Source organism: Ptiloglossa arizonensis, chromosome 4 (genome assembly GCF_051014685.1).
Source record: "Ptiloglossa arizonensis isolate GNS036 chromosome 4, iyPtiAriz1_principal, whole genome shotgun sequence".
In the NCBI taxonomy this organism is placed as follows: domain Eukaryota; kingdom Metazoa; phylum Arthropoda; class Insecta; order Hymenoptera; family Colletidae; genus Ptiloglossa; species Ptiloglossa arizonensis.
The window spans coordinates 23,565,618-23,583,598 of record NC_135051.1 but is presented as its reverse complement, the minus strand read 5'-3'; the positions used below and the strand labels follow the sequence as shown (position 1 = coordinate 23,583,598).

Here is a 17,981-nt window from a genome sequence, read left to right as displayed (position 1 = left end):
CTCTCTCTTCTGACCGTTACGCGGTCCTTCCCCATCCACACGGCACGTTTTATCATTACGATGCAGGTCCGCGGCGCGGCCATTAATTACTCTCATTGAGCGATCGCGCCGTCGAGATTGCACCTGTCTTTGTCCGCGCTATCTGCCGCGCTGATCCAATTTCGACGAAAACGCGTGGGGTTGCGCGGCTACGGTGTTTCGCAGCCGCGAGAAATTATTAATGAAGCGTTACTATATGAAGGGGCGAATTATTTGGCCGATAAATCAGCCGCGTTTTCGGAACGTCGGTTCGCGCTGGAACGAATTAACACGCACTGGAGCCCCCAATTTAATTTATCGTTCCGTGGCCGCGGCGCACTTGCGTGAGTCGCGCCGGCGGCGTTGGGTTGCGTCGCCCCGCTTTTGAGACGTCTTTGATGAAATATCGGGCGATGTATCAAATCACTGGACTGATCTATTTTTTGATAAAATATTTGTATTATTAGCGTGGTGGTAGCATATAGAGCGAGGCCTGGATCGGTAGTCCAACCATTGGGGGCAAAGGGGCATCACCCCGCTTTCATGAAAGAGTTGAACGAATTTGTTCCGATATTCACACGAAAGAAATTTGTAAAGAAATATATACTGCGGACAAATGTATATATATGTATATACAACAATATAACTAGTATTAGAGGTTAGGTTACAAAACCTAACCTCCAATACCGTTACCCATTAGCAACGGAGCGTGAAGAACTGTGCAGCCAAGATCTTGTATCCGAATTTACAGGTGCAAGCAACATTGCATAGAGGATGTTTCTAAAACCGTGAACGAAGCTGGTCTCAGAGTACTCTTGGGTGAAAGAGAGAGAGAGAGAGAGAGAGAGAGAGAGAGAGAGAGAGAGAGAGAGAGAGAGAGAGAGAGAGAACTGATGTTTGTCCTAAGAAGGATCGATTCGAGGAATTCGAACCAACCGATAGAAGGAAGTGACGGACCGAGGAAGAGCGGGACGGAAGCGGTCGATCGTTAATCTTGAAACGTTTGGAGCGTATCGATGCTCCATTAACTTCGCGAGTCGAGGATCACGAATTTATGTTCTTCAACAGTCAACGAGCGGGGAAACGGAGACGTAAATTGATGTTCCAACGTTTCTCGTTCGACCTGTTCACCGGTGAGCTCTTCTAACACTGGGTCTGTGTTCTGTGCGTAGAGTCCATGTCTACCGAAGCTTTCGCTTATAATCTCATAGATCAGAGATCACGAACTATCCAAGTGTTTACTTCCTGGTAACCACCACTACCAGATGGTTTGACTGGGCATATCTCCTGTTTCTAGCACTTGCAAAAGTATTTACCCTTGAGTCATTTTACAAACAATTTCATCACGGATGAGACTCTTCCTCGATGTGGAACATCCATCTGACGTTCTCTACCGTAGCACCCACGGGTCTACAGGCTTTTGTCTATAACTCCATTGATCAGAGTTCACGAGCTACGGATATATCTACACCTGAGTATCTATCTCTGTCCAGAGAGTTTGCAAGGATGTTTACTCTTGGTTCCCAGCTGTAGCACTCATAGGTCCAGAAGCTTTTGACTATTACACTCCAGAGATCTATAACTAAGATCTCTGATCACAAACTATACAAGTATCTACACCCTGGTATTCCTCACTATCAAGTGGTTCGTTTCGGAGTAACGACCAGTCCTCTCATCATTTTCGAATCATTGAGGACGAAAGAAGTTTGTTCTTCTAAGCAGTTGCAAAGTATCCTCTGGTCATTTTTGCTGTCGTGGTTCAACGAGCGATTCTTCGATCGGAGATCTGACTTTCAGTTTTTCCGAATCTTGAAACTGCCTGACATTTGTCACTACCCTCGGTTCAGCGCGCGCCTCTTTGCGACGCGTCCGAGGGCGCGCCGTAGAATTTACGTGGAAGTTATCAATTCGATTCGGAACGCCGCGGGCATGGAACAGTCTGAAACGGGTTTAATATCGGAATAACGATCCGACGGGGCGTCGTTAAAAATATACGACGCGGTGGCGCCTTTTCGCGTTGAATGAAGACGTTTATGGCACGGGCATTACGATATTGGCGCGGAGGAAACAAATTACTAACCAACAAGGCAATCGAAAGGACTCCCGCCGGCTGTGTTCGTTTACCTCGTAATGCGACGGGCACAGTCGCGTCGCCGGGAACACTCGCCATTGTTAACGGAGTTATTGGCGTTGCACGGCCAGTGGATAGTCGTTGGTCAGCGGAACCTACATAGCAATATAGTAGTACTCGATTCCAGAAGCATGTGACAGAATTTAGCACCGTGTTGTTTCACTTTCGACGCACGCGGAATCTTGTATGCCATTATTCTGGATACTCGTAAGACGTAGTAATACGTTATTCTACCAACCCGTAGTACTAAGTTATTCTACACACCCGTAGAACTACGTTGTTCAACATACACGTAGCACTACGTTATTCAACACACCCGTAGCACTACGTTACTCTATACGTACGTAGTACTACGTTCTTTTACACATCTGTAGCACTACGTTATTTTACACATCCGTAGCACTACGTTAGTCTATACATACGTAACACTACGTGATTCAACACACCTGTAGCACTACGTTACTCTACACACCTGTAGCACTACGTTGTTCTACATATACATAGCACTACATTACTCTACACGTACGTAGTACTATGTTATTCTACACACCCGTAGCACTACGTTATTCTACACACCCATAGAATTACATTGTTCAACATACACGTAGCACTACGTTATTCAACACACCCGTAGCACTACGTTATTCTACACACTCGTAGAATTACGTTGTTCAACATACACGTAGCACTACGTTATTCAACACACCCGTAGAATTACGTTGTTCAACATACACGTGGCACTACGTTATTCAACACACCCGTAGTACTACGTTACTCTATACGTACGTAGTGCTACGTTATTTTGCATATCCGTAGCACTACGTTAGTTTATACATACGTAACACTACGTTATTCAACACACCCGTAGCACTACGTTACTCTACACATACGTAGTACTATGTTATTCTACACACCCGTAGCACTACAATATTCTACATACCCGTAACACTACGTTATTCTACGCACTCGTAGTACTACGTGATTCAACACACCCGTAGCACTACGTGATTCTACACACGTAGAACTACGTTATTCTACATACGCGTAGCACTACGTTATTCTACACCCATAGTACTACGTTATTCTACACTGTAGTACTACGTTACTCCACATATCCGTAGTACTACGCCATTCCACACACCCGTAGTGCTACGTCATTCTACCGTTCCATTCTACAGTAAAACGCGTTCACCATCGAACCAATCTCACCCCTTTCGCTATCGATCGTGAGAGTGCTGCTTTTGAGTTCCCCGACGCCCGAGTTCCTATCCATTTTCTCGCCGCGATACCGAAGATGCGCACCGGGACGTATTTTAAATTTTCCGTCCAGACACCCCTCTTCAACCCTCTTCAACCCCCGAACCTTAACCCCTACCATTCCCACCGAAACGTACCAGTTCACGAAGCAGTACCACGAGCGCGTTTGTCTACCGACAGGCTCGTGCCGCGAATGCAAACCTTTCACGGTCCACGGGGCCCACGGGAGTCTTTCCTTCCGTCCTGCCAAGAAGTATACGGATATCGAGTTTATAAACTTTCACTGAGCGCATCGTCGATCGGGCCACGGCACCAGCTGGAACTTTTAATAAAGCGATCGCAAATTTCGTCGATTCGTTGGAGTGGGCAGCACTCGGGGAGAAAAGTGACCCCACTCGATTGGCTACTTTCTCTTTCTCTTTCATCCCCTCCTATCTCGCCCCTTTGTCACTAAACCTCTCGTTCCCTTCGATTATACAGCGTAAGGGTGTTTGCAGGAATAGTTCCGCGAACTATTGACTTTGATAATAATGTTAGGGCTTAAGGAGGAAGTTGGAACGATGTCGGCGAAGTTAAACGGGTCGGTGATCGATAAAGAGCTCGCGCGTCCGTTCTGCCTTTTAATTTCACCGCCGCGAGAGGTGCTTTCCAGTATCTCTGTCGCCCGTTCGACGAATCGATAAAGAAAGAAAAAGGAGAAGTGGAAAAGAAAAAAAAAAAAGGAAAAGAAAGAAAGGACACGGAACCGTTTCGTATCGACGAATCGTAAGTCCGTATCGTTGCTTCCCGCGGACGAGAAAATTAAAATACGGTAAGTCCTCGACTTACGCGGTTAATACGTTTCAAAGCCAGTGATGTATTGCGGGGAGAACGAAAGATCGATTCTGAGCCCGAGAAGAATGCGGTACGAGGAGTATATTTGCCCGTATAATTTCATTTCATTCGGAATTGATTTTTCTTTCTCCGCGGAACACGTTCGGTGTACGATTTTAATTTGAAAAATTAATCCAAGTTGAACAGTCACGTGTGTACGAATATTTTTATTATTTTCAGTTCGATGTAACACTCTTCCTTAAATCGTATCCAAGATCGGAAACTCGGGTCAGAGCGTGTATCAATTACCGTACAGTGATCCCCGCTTTGGAGTGACAAAACTGGTACAGTCAATTCACTTGTAAACGGGGTAGAGTTCTTTATCTCGAATCGAGGCCAACGGGGATCGCAGGAGTTGATGGATCACTTTGCGAACATCAACAGTGAAGCAATTCAAGTACTTGTATCCGACGTAAACATTGTTACCATTTCAAAAATCACTTGTAAACGGGGTAGCGAATTCGATCTCGAGAAAGCGGGAATTAACGCGATTGTTCATCGACTCGATCTCAAACGATTCCTGACATTAAGCCAGATTCTACCAGACATTTAAAAAATGACTTGTAAACGGGGTAGAGTATTTTCTTTTTTTATCTCTAACCGAGGCCAATGGGGATCGCGAGAGTTGATGGATCACTTTGCGAACATCAACAGTGAAGCAATTCAAGTACTTGTATCCGACGTAAACATTGTTACCATTTCAAAAATCACTTGTAAACGGGGTAGCGAATTCGATCTCGAGGAAGCGGGAATTAACGCGATCGTTCATCGACTCGATCTCAAACGATTCCTGACATTAAGTCAGATCCTACCAGCCATTTAAAAAATTACTTGTAAACGGGGTAGAGTATTTTTTTTTATCTCTAACCGAGGCCAATGGGGATCGCGAGAGTTGATGGGTGGTCTCGAGAACATCGAACCTGTAACGAACGATTCAATTGCTCGTAACCGATGTAAAAATTGTTACTAGAAAGCGGGAATTGATGCGATCGGTCATCGATTCGGTGACTCGGACGCCACGAGTCGCCCCGGAACTCGTGACAAATTGGAGTCGATGTCGAAGATTAATCGGGAAAAGTACAGCGTCGGGGCAGATACCGAGGCTCTCCCATTCGTTCTGGCTTACGGAATTCGTTCCGTCGAAGACCTCTGTCCTCTGCTCGCCGACAACACAACAGACGACGGGTCCGGAGTCGCCTGCGCGCACCCTTTCTTCTCCATTCTCTCCCCCTCGTTGGGGAGACCTCGTGACGTAAACAGGCCGAGCCGTGACTCCATTGTATTTTGTATCCCTCCTCGGCACGGGGTCGAAAACGAAAAATCTCGTCCGGTGGGGCACACAGAGGGGGGGACTGCTGGGAGGAACCGGAGCTCATTGTCAAGCAATTTATCTCGCATTCAGGTTGCGACCGATACACGTTGAATCCTTTTTCCGGAGGGGGCGTGTCCTGGGGTCGGGGGACGGAGTTTTATTGCGGCGTTTAATTCGCTATGGTTTTGTAACCGTGGCCTCATGATTCCGCTCAATCGAATGTGTTAATACCATCCCGTTGTCTCGGTCGTGTTTCGACGTTCCGCGTTCCGGTTCTCCCGATGACGATAGCGTTCCTTTTTTTTCTTCTTTATTGTTACCTCTCCATCGTTGAGTAACGTAGAGAAGGGACACGAGGTACGCTTTCGAACAGGAGAAACCGTTAGTCGGAGTAGAGTACGCGACACACTTAGCGAATATATTTTGAATATTATTCGAATACTTGTGTACCATTTGAATGGTCATCAAGTATCTAGGTATTCGTAGTATTCGAGTACTGTGATAGTGGATTGTAAACTGGAAAAACTGATGGAGTAGAATACTCGAACACTTTTGGTTAGTAAATATATTTTGAATGTTACTCGAATACTTGTGTACCGTTTGAATAATCATCAAGTATCTAGGTATTCGTAGTATTCGAGTACTGCGACAGTGGACTGTGAACTGGACAAACCGATGGAGTAGAATATTCGAACACTTTTGGTTAGCGAATATGTTTTGGATACCATTCGAATACTTGTGTACCGTTTGAATGGTCATTAAGTATCTAAGTATTTGTGGTATTTGAGTAGTGCGAGAGTAGACTGCCGATCGAGTTCTCAAAGTTGAAAAATTACGTACTCTTTTTTTTTGCATAGGGTACGAATAGTAATTTACGAACAACGATATATAATAGAAGCATTCGTGCGGCGATAATATTCAAATACTCGGAGTTCGTTCGCGGTGTTGGAATACATATAAGATATTCAATCGAATGGCAGGATATCGACGCAATTTTGCGCCGCTTTGAACCAGTGAAATCCAATCGGGTTTATTAGCTCAGCCTGCAGCCGAGGAGCTTCGCTCGCTAATTACCGCGTTAAGTCTATTGTACCTGTTCCACGGTAATTTTATTGCTGCTTCGGAGAAACTTCGCGCCATACGGCTGCGACAGGATTACACTGTATCTCCGGGGAAACGCGTTTCGGAGACTCTTTGTTCCTTTATCAATAACTTCCCTTTACAGAACTTCCTTGCTCCCCTCGTAATTTTCCGTCATTCGTTTGTGTGCGCGTTTCATAAACGTAAGCGGAAAGAAAGAACCTAGCGCGCAGCTCATAAAAAATGATGGAAAAGTTTCCCCGCTGCGCCAGATATCAAAGTAGGAATCAGAGAAGAAATTGCAGCTCCGGGAAGCGCATTTCGTTTCTTTAAATTCTTTTGCGACGAATATCGCCGTACCCCTATTAGGCAAACATTGTATATTCAGTGCTGTTATTCGAAATATTCGAGTACTCGAATACCATTATTCGAATATTCGAGTATTCGAATACTATTATTTAAATATTCGAGTACTCGAATACCATTATTAAAATATTCGAGTATTTGAATACTATTATTCGAATATTCGAGTATTCGAATACGATTAGTCGAATATTCGAGTATTCAAACACCATTATTCGAATATTCGAGTATTCAAACACCATTATTCGAATATTCAAGGATTTGAATACTATTATTCGAATATTCGAGTATTCGAATAGGATTAGTCGAATATTCGAGTATTCAAACACCATTATTCGAATATTCGAGTATTCAAACACCATTATTCGAATATTCGAGTATTTAAACACCATTATTCGAATATTCGAGTATTCAAATACGATTGGTCGAATATTCAAATATTAAAATACCATCATTCGAATATTCAAAGTATTCGAATCCCATCATTCGAGTGTTCGAGTATTCGAATACCATCAGTCGACTATCCAAGAATTCTCACACTATCACTCAACCAAGAAAGTATCCATATTCACTACCTAATCAAAAGTCACGTGCATAGTCGTGCTATCCAAATTAAAATTTCTCATACTCCTACTGTCATAGATATCAGTAGCCCAAGAACAACTTCTTGGTTCAACGAGTGACAAAATCTACCGAATCCTCTTTTTACTCAACGAGTAATGCTTAAAGAGTCCATCGCAGTTAATTCGTTCCTCGAAATTTATCCGACACGTTCTGTACCCGAATAAATACTTCCCGCGTATCTCTGGCCCCGCAGTTACTGGCGACCCGTGCATCGCGTACGCATGTCGGCTAATCGGGAATCCCCTAAGGTATTTCTTCGTCCGGGACGTGAAATTCGGTGTTTCGTCGTTGAAACTGCACCGTTTCTCGCCGCGGTCTGGCCACCGGCGCGATCAGTGGGACGGGGCGAGCGTTGCGCAGGGGGTTTCCGTGCGCGATGCCACAGCCAACCGACTGGTAGTATCTAGGGGGCTGTTTTCTCCCTCTCAGTTGGCCGCGATTCAGCGCCGGGTGTATGTCCCGCTCGTCGCGGGCTAGACCGACGCGAAAACACGGAACCGGGGTAGCCAGATCTCGCGCGTTCGCTCCCGATTAAACTCGCGTCGTTTCGGGACAAGTTCGGAGTCCAGTGTTCACATTGTTCGCGGTCGGTTGGTACGACGGTGTGATAATCGAGAGGGAGAATCGTGATCTGGTAGGCGGGCCAGCCGTGTGGAGGAAAGGACACAGGGGAACGGGATCGAGAGGTCTTATTTCGTAGGATCAACGCCAGACGTGGGATCGAGTTCAGAATCCTACGTTAGACCCAGATTCCTCTACGGTAGACTCGAAAAGAGTCCGTTGTTTCGACACGACCACGGAATAAACGAGAAGCACCAATCGTCGTGGCGGATCGCGTTCCCAGGTGGCGATGACGAATGATTGATTGCGTTAAAGAGGAACTGGTTACCCTGTCCCAGCACTCCGATCGAGCTGTCGGGTCTACCTGATGTTTTCAACGAATCTCCTTGCAACAGACGTACAACAGACCCCTGTCGAACGACAATAATTAACATCTCTCGATCCCATTTCCCCCAACGAGGTCGAAGATTCCATCATGGGAGGATCTTCCAGGGACAACAATCCCTCTGGAAGCTCTACGGTCTGTAGAGGGTGTCGTTGAAAAAAATCGATGAACACCAGGTTCATCTCTACCTCGTCGGCCACGAGTACGAGTCGCTCTTGACGAAGGTTTTCTCGTCTGTTGGTCTTTTTACCGGGGATAGAGATGGGGGACACGGTGTCGGTACTATGGGGCAACGTTTGAGCCTCTTTCGAGCCAGCAGGGGACTACTCCGTCCAGGTGTTGAGGACACGTCTCCGGGGACCGACTGCATTCGAACGATCGATCCCGGTACTTTGACAATAATTGCTGTACCCATTGCAGCGAGTAGTCCTCTACGCGGCTAGGTAATGCATCGTGAAAGGGTGGCTGCGTGCTCGAAGATTGCGGCTGATCGTCCCAAGCATGAAAGGCACGCGTGACTCCTGAGTGAACCGGGTCGATGTTCAGCTGGCGTGCAATTAATACCGACAGGCTCCTCAGACGGTAGCCGTTCCGTGAACGATGACGATGCTCTCGAATGACCTGGATAGGTGTCCGATCGGTAATTAACGCGGACGTTGCACAGAGGTTGATTCTTTCGAAGGAGGATGGTCACGAGCGAACCGGACAGATGCCCGATCGTCGATTGATTCCGATCTCACCTGGTGGTCAGCTTCGTCGGTCGGTGAATCGTGGACGACGTTTCCGAGTGACCTGGATGGATGTCGAATCGCGGATTAATCCCAACAGTACCTGGAATCTCGCTATTAGAAAGCTGTGGATGATGTTCCCGAGTGACCCGGGTGTTTAATCCCTGATCGATGTTGACGGTTCGGTTCTGACGAAGGATGTGGACGATTCGGGATAGTCTTTTCTAAAATAATTCGCGGGTGATTGTTGAGTAGTGACCTGGACGTGTGATTCGATCGTTCTGCAATTGTTGACTGCCCCACGAGTTCGTGGACGATGTGCCCCGAATCGATGATCGATCGTAGATCGACGTGCTCAGGAAGCTCGACCCAATACACTTTTCTAGACACTGTTCCAATCCTGAACCGACAATAATTTTCATCCTAGCGGACACGGTCGAGAACCACTGGAATATGTTATTTTAACAGTCACCGGTAGACACACGCAACATCTTCCGGTTGCAAGTGCATTTTTATACATCGAGGAATATATTTACAGTACGGTAGGTGCTCGCGACGAGTCAACATATCAGGATTGCTCTTAAAGCTGTGGCAGAGGGATACACCGGTATCCAGCTGGAAGTGGTCTTCTTCCATCGAGCCGAGAAACAAAGTTAAAGACCAGTTACGTCGATCCTCCTTCGATATCAATCATCCTCGTTTATCGAAGCTTTGCGAAACCCCGTACCGTTCTCGCAAAAACTGGTCTGACCAAGGGGGAACATAATCCGACAATACCAGCCAGCAAGCACTCCGGAGAAAAACGTGTGTCGAACATGCATCGCTTTAGTAGGTCAACGCGGGCGGAGAAGAAAGTTCATAACTCGAGAACTTGAGGAAGATTCGTGTCAGCGAGTAGCAACCAACAGGGGCGTGTACAGACAACATTTTGAAAATTCATTCGCTCCGCCCGTTCAACGACGTGAGGATTCGACATCCGTTTGGGGGCAGCACGATTTTCGAACCAATTGGAAAGGAAACGTTGCAAGAGGGGTTTTTTTACGGATGCTGGTAAATCGATGATAAACAACGCGAATTGGCTCGTATGTGGATGGGATCGTTGCGCTGTCACCTTCTAGGTGAACTCTGATACTGATAGGGGGGTGGACGCGTCTTGTTGAAACCGGGCCGTGGTGATTAATCGGCGCTGCGGATACGTTGACGAGTCGATGCGGCCGGATCCCACGATTCATCTACTTCGTCCTCGTCTGGTCCGTGAACGGGGGGTACCCAAGGGGGCACGTGACGAATGCCAATGTAAAGGCAAGGACCTGGATAAACAGCGTGGAATCGCGAACGAGGGCTGACAGGTTCCTGAACGGTTCTAAACGAATGGTAGATTTCTGTTTTAAGGGAATGTGCAATTCTTTTCGTTTCATTATTTTTGTGCACCAGTGGAAAGTGATCTATTCGAAGGATATTTCGTAACAAAGGGGGGGGGGGGTAGCTGAGGGGGCTGAGGGTCGAAGTAAATAATGGTAGATCCTTGTTGAGGAAATATTAAGCTTCTTTAAATTATTTTTAAAAGAGTTTAACTTGTGTAGGTAGTTGTAGTAGTCTATTCGCAGGGTGTTTTGTAACATGGGGGCACCAGAGGGGACACGTGACGTTGTTGGAAAGGCGAAGATCTGGGTGAATAGTCTTGTATAATAATAATAAAAATGTAACAGTGTCTCGTGGTACAGGAGACGTGGACAGAGTGAACAGTGTTGAGGGATTATTATCACCTGAGGCAATTCAAGAGTTCGTTACTTGAATCCGGGGTAAAAGTAGTTACTCGAAACCGAGGTTGCAGAGAAATGTCTACAGCTTTGGTATAAGCGTACGTGAACTTTTCTCGTTCTGTTTGTATCTCTGGATCCCAAACGTTACGTAACACCCTGTATTGTAACATACGGTATTGTAGTCTCTGGGTGTAACGAATCTATTATCCGTAGAAATCAATTATCAACAGATTCTCGACACGGGGAAAAGGTAGAACGTGCAACGCAAATACAGGATGTTATCCGTGTACATCGATCCATAGATCCCATGATAGGTTGCACCGATTCTCTCGCTGGCGAGTTTCTTCGCTGTTCGGAGTCAGGGGCTTTGAGTTTCGTTCGAGGAGGATACAACGGGGGTTTATCGTACGATTTAATGGCGTATGAGAGGGTTATTGATTCGCGCAAACTTGGAACGTTGATGAGGCTGTGAGAACCGCGGCGTGAGCACGTAGCCATCTTCCACGCTGTGCAGGGCTTCGAGGTTTCCCCGTTCAGCGATCGATCGATATATTCAAATTTAATCTGCACAAACAGCGGATGGGTCCAGGATGTTATCGATAGCAGCGGCGAATCCTCCTTTTTCCTCTTGCTCGTGAAATGAGGATTGCCCGAACTCTAAACACCCCAAGCATATTTTCAATCTCGTTTTATGGATCCTATTCCTCTACAACCCTTTCCAGATACTTTCTAGAGGCTGTTCGAGCTTGATTTCTGTTCAAGGTTTAAGAGTCATTACCAGCACAAACTCTAAACACTCTGAGCACATTTTTGATCGCACTTCCAGGATTCTCATCCTCTACAATCCTTTTCTAGATCCTTGGATCATGGTAGAGGCAGTCCAAGCTTGATTTCTCCTCAAATTTTTAGAGTCATGTCCAGTATGAATCCTCAACATCCTAAGCACACTTGCGATTATACTTCCAGGATCCTCATCCTCTACAATCCTCTTCTGGATCCTTGGATCATAGTAGAGGCAGTCCAAGCTTGATTTCTCCTCAAGCTTTTAGAGTCATCACCAGTATGAATCCTAAACACTCTAAGCACACTTTTGATTATACTTCCAGGATCCTCATCCTCTACAATCCTCTTCTAGATCCTTGGATCGTATCAGAGCCAGCCCAAGCTTGATTTTACTCAAGGTTTACGAGTCACTGCCTATCGTCCATGAGCGAAAATTATATGTAAAATTGCGACTCGCTCGGAATGCCTTTGCGCCAGCGGGATTATCACAATTCTAGTCCGAACCCGGTTATTCAGATTAGCCTCTCCTCTCCCCCAAGGTGGAAGACAGAGACACCAGTCGTCAAGCCTCGACGAATCCAAGCGATCGGGCAACTTCCCGCGAACTTTTGTTCCAAAGTCAATTTACGCGAGACAGACTACGAACTAATTTCAACCGATTACGTATAATCGAGCGTATAGTTCGCGGATCCGTGGACTACCGAGTCTCCGCGTCCTGCTCACCGCGCCACACCTCTTGCCTCGAGATATTGACACACGAGGGGTCGCCAGTCTGCTGCTGACAGTTAAATTGTTTAACAATTAAGCGCGGACTATTAATCGGGATTTCGATCGACGTGTAACTGGGTCCAACTGTAGCGATTCCGTTACGTTTAAACGATCATCCGAGTTCGGTGCGCGCTGCGACTCGAAGAGAATGTTTATCAGCATGGAAGTGTGTAACGAGACGAGGGGTAGGAGAGTGGAAGGTTTCGCGAGAAATCGGAGCACAATGGTACCAGATTATGATTCTCCCTTGACAAATCGGTCCCGTGTAAAAGCCACGAGGATTAGGCGTACGACGAAACCCCGTAATTCGCTTGTCGTCTTCCGCGTGATTCAAGAACTCGGAAGCGAGGACCCCGGGCGCATTCCTTCGAGTCTCTTCGTTCCAGGCGCGTTTCACGCAGTTTTGTTCGTAGCACACCGCCCGGTTACCACCGCCTTTTGGGCGCGTTTTCATTACCCGGCCTCGACCACGAAATTCCCAGCCGCGAACAATAATTTAAATTAATCACCGGCGCAGATACAACTGATTTAATGCCCGGCTTAATCTAGGCGCTGACACGTTCAGCGTGCGACTCACGATGAGTTACGGCAATTCACGGGCAAGACAGGATCCATTTACAACGGAGACATTTACGGATTAGCCGTGCACAGGGTGTACCCCTGGTGCAACACCGGCGGGAATTCGCCGCGTTGCGTGTGAAACTCGAAGAAGCGTTAAATTCAACGAATTCCGTTGCTCTTGGGGGGTTTGATTTCTCAGGGGGGGGGGGGGGAGGTTTGCACGGAGGGGGAAGACGCAGCGATTTTTTTTTCAACGGAAACAAGTCGAAATTGGGAGGTGGGGTACAGTTTTTCTGTGCCTGGATTCGTTGTCGAGAGAAGTGGTTTTGAGGTTTTGTTAGATACTGGTGCTCTTAACGTGCACTTGCCTCGATTCTTTGTACGTTTAGGTTAGGTGATTCTTTATGTAAAATTAAGTCAAAGGAGTAGAGTATTCTGTACGTGGATTCGTTGTCGAGAGAAGTGGTTTTGAAATTTGATTAGTTACTGGTACTCTTAACGTGCACTTGTCTCGATACTCTGTGCAGAAATAAGTTGAAGTTGTGAAGTGAACTTTCTTTTATACCAGGCTTCGTTTTCTTCACGACTTTGAAATTTTGTCGAGTATGGAAGTATATATTTTCGTTCAGCATCTAATATTTTTGAGGTTAGGTGGTTTCCCGTGTAAGAATAATTACAAATTGTACAGTAAACTTTCTTCGAGCGAACTTTCTTAAAATGTCATCGAGCGTGGATCTTAATTCGATATTAAATTTTGAGGTTATGTCTAACGTAGACGATTCCAAGTGTAAATACAAATCGAAATCGTGGAGTCTCTCCAGTGCAAGAAACTCGACATGGAACCACCTCACTTTCGAATACAAATCTATCACGGTTGTTATTTCCCTTTTATTTACGTTATGAACGCAACGAAATATTATTACCATTATTATTATACAGAGATTCGAACGCGTCGCACCCGGTAGATGGGAAAATTGGCGCGCGACGCGTGTCCTTTCAGGCCTGCTCCCTTTGAAAGAGTCACGCGCGGGCTCGCGTAAGTGGACGCGAACGTAGGGACAATAACGCGGGATAATTTGCGCGCGTGCGTAAATCGCAGTCCGTGCACGTCGATCCGCGCGAGTCGAATGAGACGAATCGGGCGCGTTCGTGCGCGGGGAAATAAATTCTCGATTCCCAGCCGCCTTGTCGATTCCCTACCTCTCTCCCCCGGCCCTGTTGTCGGCGCAAAAACACTGTGGCTTTGCACTGACAGGGAAAAATGTTCGGACGATAAGAAGTCCCGTTTCCACCGGGGTCGAAACTGAAGGCGTATCGTTACGTGTCGACTTGGGGCGGGTCAAGATCATCGTGTCTCGGTCAGAAAATTTCTCCGATGACTCTTCCTCGGTCCGATACGATTTTCTTTACTCCACGCTACGCACAAGGTGTTCGACAATTATAAAAAATATAAAAATTGTATTCTTTGCGATAAATAAATATTTTATCAAATCTTTAAAATATTCCATACTCTATTCGATGAAATATTCGATATTTTTTTCGATGAGATATTTGATATTTTATTCGATGAAATATTTAATATATTTGGTAGTTTATTTCACGAAATAGTTCAAATACTATACTTTATATTCACTTTTACGAAATCTTTAAAATACTTTGGATATACTTTTACGAAATCTTCAAAATACTTTATATATATTTTTAAGAGATATTCAAAATACTTTATATATACTTTTAAGAGATATTCAAAATACTTTATATATACTTTTAAGAGATATTCAAAATACTTTATATATACTTTTACGAAATCTTCAAAATACTATATATCTTACGGAATAGTTTAATTCTATTCGACGATTACACGAATCGTAAACAAAGAGAGCTCCATTTGAGACACTTCGCGAAACATTTGATACTTCACCGAACAATATAATCTCACACCACAACACCAACGTTAAAAAAAAGGGACGATTCTCGCGCGAAAGTGAACGATGAAAATCAAATTCGCGTCTCGAATCACGGAAAACCGTCTCTCTCGCGTGAGTTCGGTGATCGATTCCTTCGACGATCTTCCGAACGATTATTCACAGATGAAACGAGACGCGCGCGTAAAAAAAAAAAGGAAAAAAGAAAAGAAAAAAAAGCAGCAGCGGGGTCGAGCGAACGTTCAATAAGCAACGCGGAAGCCGATGCGCGTGAAATATCGTACAACGTAATCGCGGTTTGCGTTATTTAGTCGACCGTGGAAAGAAAAAGAAAAGAAGAAAAAAAAATACTACGAACGGTGGAGTGGGGGGAGGAAGGTGCGCCGTGGTCAATTAGCTCCGATCAGGAAGCAATTTGAGACGCGCGTGGCAGATTTTTCCCCGCGAACGAACGACAACGACAACGACGTCGACGACGTCAACGACAACGACGACGACGAATAAACCGTTGCGTTATAGGTTCATTAAGCCGTTTCCTGAACGTCGAAGCGGTTCGCTTTTGCACCGGTGAATAGCCTTTAATTACAAATTTCACGTTGTCCGGTCGGATTCCAAACGAGTCGAAGACACCAATTCCCCGCGAAACATCTGCGTTCGTGTTTCGATCGAGATCGATCGATTTCGTTCGTTTCTTCGTTATTTAAACGCGGACGTGCTGCATTCGTCGCTAAGTTTTACTAGGCCAGGGCTACTTAGCCTCCATTCCGTTGGATCCTCCGCACGCGCAATTGTCGTGCATTTGGCAGAGCACGGAGCGAAATTACACTAAAAGTGTTCCTTGAGGCTTTCACGGTCCAGTTTATGCCGACTGGAGCTTCCAAATGTACTTAAGCCGCGTCGTTTTGGCAAAGTGTGCTGGCGTTTCGCTAGCGTGCAATTAGGTTCGGGTCTGAGAACGCGATAGGTATGACGGTACGTCGGTGTGGCGGGCTAGAAAAGTGGTATGGTAAGGTGGAGCTGCGCGATAATGTGATTCGATTGTATCGTAATGCGATGGTTGGATAGCGTGATCGGATAGTAGCATGATAGTACGATATCGTGGTATCGTGATGTGATAGTAGAGAATAGTAGGATAGTACGATATTGTGGTATCATGATATGATAGTATAGTGTAATAGGATAGTACGATATTGTGGTATCGTGATATGATAGTGTATAGTGGTAGGATAGTACGATATTGTGGTATCATGATATGATAGTGTAGTGTGGTAGGATAGTACGATATTGTGGTATCGTGCTATGATAGTATAGTGTGGTAGAATAGTACGATATTGTGGTATCGTGTTATGAGAGTGTAGTGTGGTAGAATAGTACGATATTGTGGTATCGTGTTATGGTAGAATAGTGTGGTAAAATAGCACGATATTGTGGTATTGTGCTATGATAGTATAGTGTGGTAGAATAGTACGATATTGTGATATCGTGTTATGGTAGAATAGTGTGGTAGGATAATACGATATTGTGTTATCGTCTTATGATAGTGTATAGTGGTAGGATAGTACGATATTGTGGTATCGTGTTATGAGAGTGTAGAGTGGTAGGATAGTACGATATTGTGGTATCGTGCTATGATAGTATAGTGTGGTAGGATAGTACGATATTGTGGTATCGTGTTATGATAGATAGTGTGGTAAGATAGCACGATATTGTAGCATCGTGTTTTGATAGTATAGTGTCGTAGTATATAGTACGATATTGTGGTATCGTGTTATGGTAGTATAGTGTAGTAGGATATTGCATCGTTATAATACGACAGTATTATAATATGATACCGTGGCACGATCGTATAGTAGAACGATAATATCGCAAAATATTAATATAGTAGTGCAATACTAGGATAGTATCGTAAAGTAAAAAGATATGATCGTATGGTAGTATGATAGAATAATAATAATATAATACCGTGGTGTCACAATAGCGTTGTGATGGTACGATAGAATCGTAACATAATGCAAAAATACCATGGTTGTACAGTGGTAGTACGATAGAATCGTAATACAATACTATGATATTATATCACGATATTATGATAGTATCATAATATAATACTATGATATCGCGTTATAGAAAGACCATAGCATCGCAACGTAATATAATTTCCCAGCATACGGTAACATATTTCGACAGTATGATAGCAAGATAGTCACGATAGAGTATCGTGATAATACAATCATATTCTCTGCTACTTTAACAGCGCAACAATATAGTAATATTATAATTCCAGTATAGTAGCATAATTAAAATCCAGTAATTTTCTAAAAAAGACGGCTTCGAATAAACTTCCGAACCGAATAAACATTGAACGGTGGCTTCTTACAAACACTGTTAACTCGATTCGGTGGAACCCCGTTATAAGTACGTGTTCCGTCATCCAAGATTGGAGGAATAGTAGACGGCGGTGATCGCGTTAAACGGGGGTTCCCCCTTGTCGTCGTCAGCTTTCATTTATTCGCTACCAACTCGAGTTATTTCAAGCGCATCGTCCTCGATGCAAATTCGATAGCCGATGTTATTCGATTCAGGTGAGAAGCTCGCCTCGAGTCTGTCCGATCGCGGTGGGTCCTTGATCCCCGAGGGCGAGAGCGACGTGGGTGCGGCTTAAGGTTCTCGTTGCGGGAAAGAGGGATCAAAACTTTTTATCCGGCCGGGCGTTTCATAACTTATTCCTGTACGAGTGACAGGGACACTTTGTGGAGGCTGCCAGCCAGCATAAAGACGGAGGGGGATCTCCTCTTTTTATTTGCGTCCCGCCGCGGCCGTGCCACAAATCCCACAAACGAGCCGGGACA

General features: G+C 45.1%; 2 protein-coding genes across 2 annotated transcripts in view; one reads left to right on the top strand and one right to left on the bottom strand.

The window, feature by feature from the left end:
- The window catches only part of LOC143146430 (mediator of RNA polymerase II transcription subunit 20-like), a 182,650-nt gene that overhangs the window by 13,587 nt on the left and 151,082 nt on the right, over positions 1-17,981 (bottom strand). The window lies entirely within an intron of this gene.
- The window catches only part of LOC143146428 (facilitated trehalose transporter Tret1-2 homolog), a 150,711-nt gene continuing 142,394 nt past the window's right edge, over positions 9,665-17,981 (top strand). The window contains exons 1-2 of the mRNA XM_076310734.1: positions 9,665-9,767; positions 9,871-10,628. The gene's annotated coding sequence lies outside the window, so the exon portion shown is untranslated. The remainder of the gene's footprint in view (positions 9,768-9,870; positions 10,629-17,981) is intronic.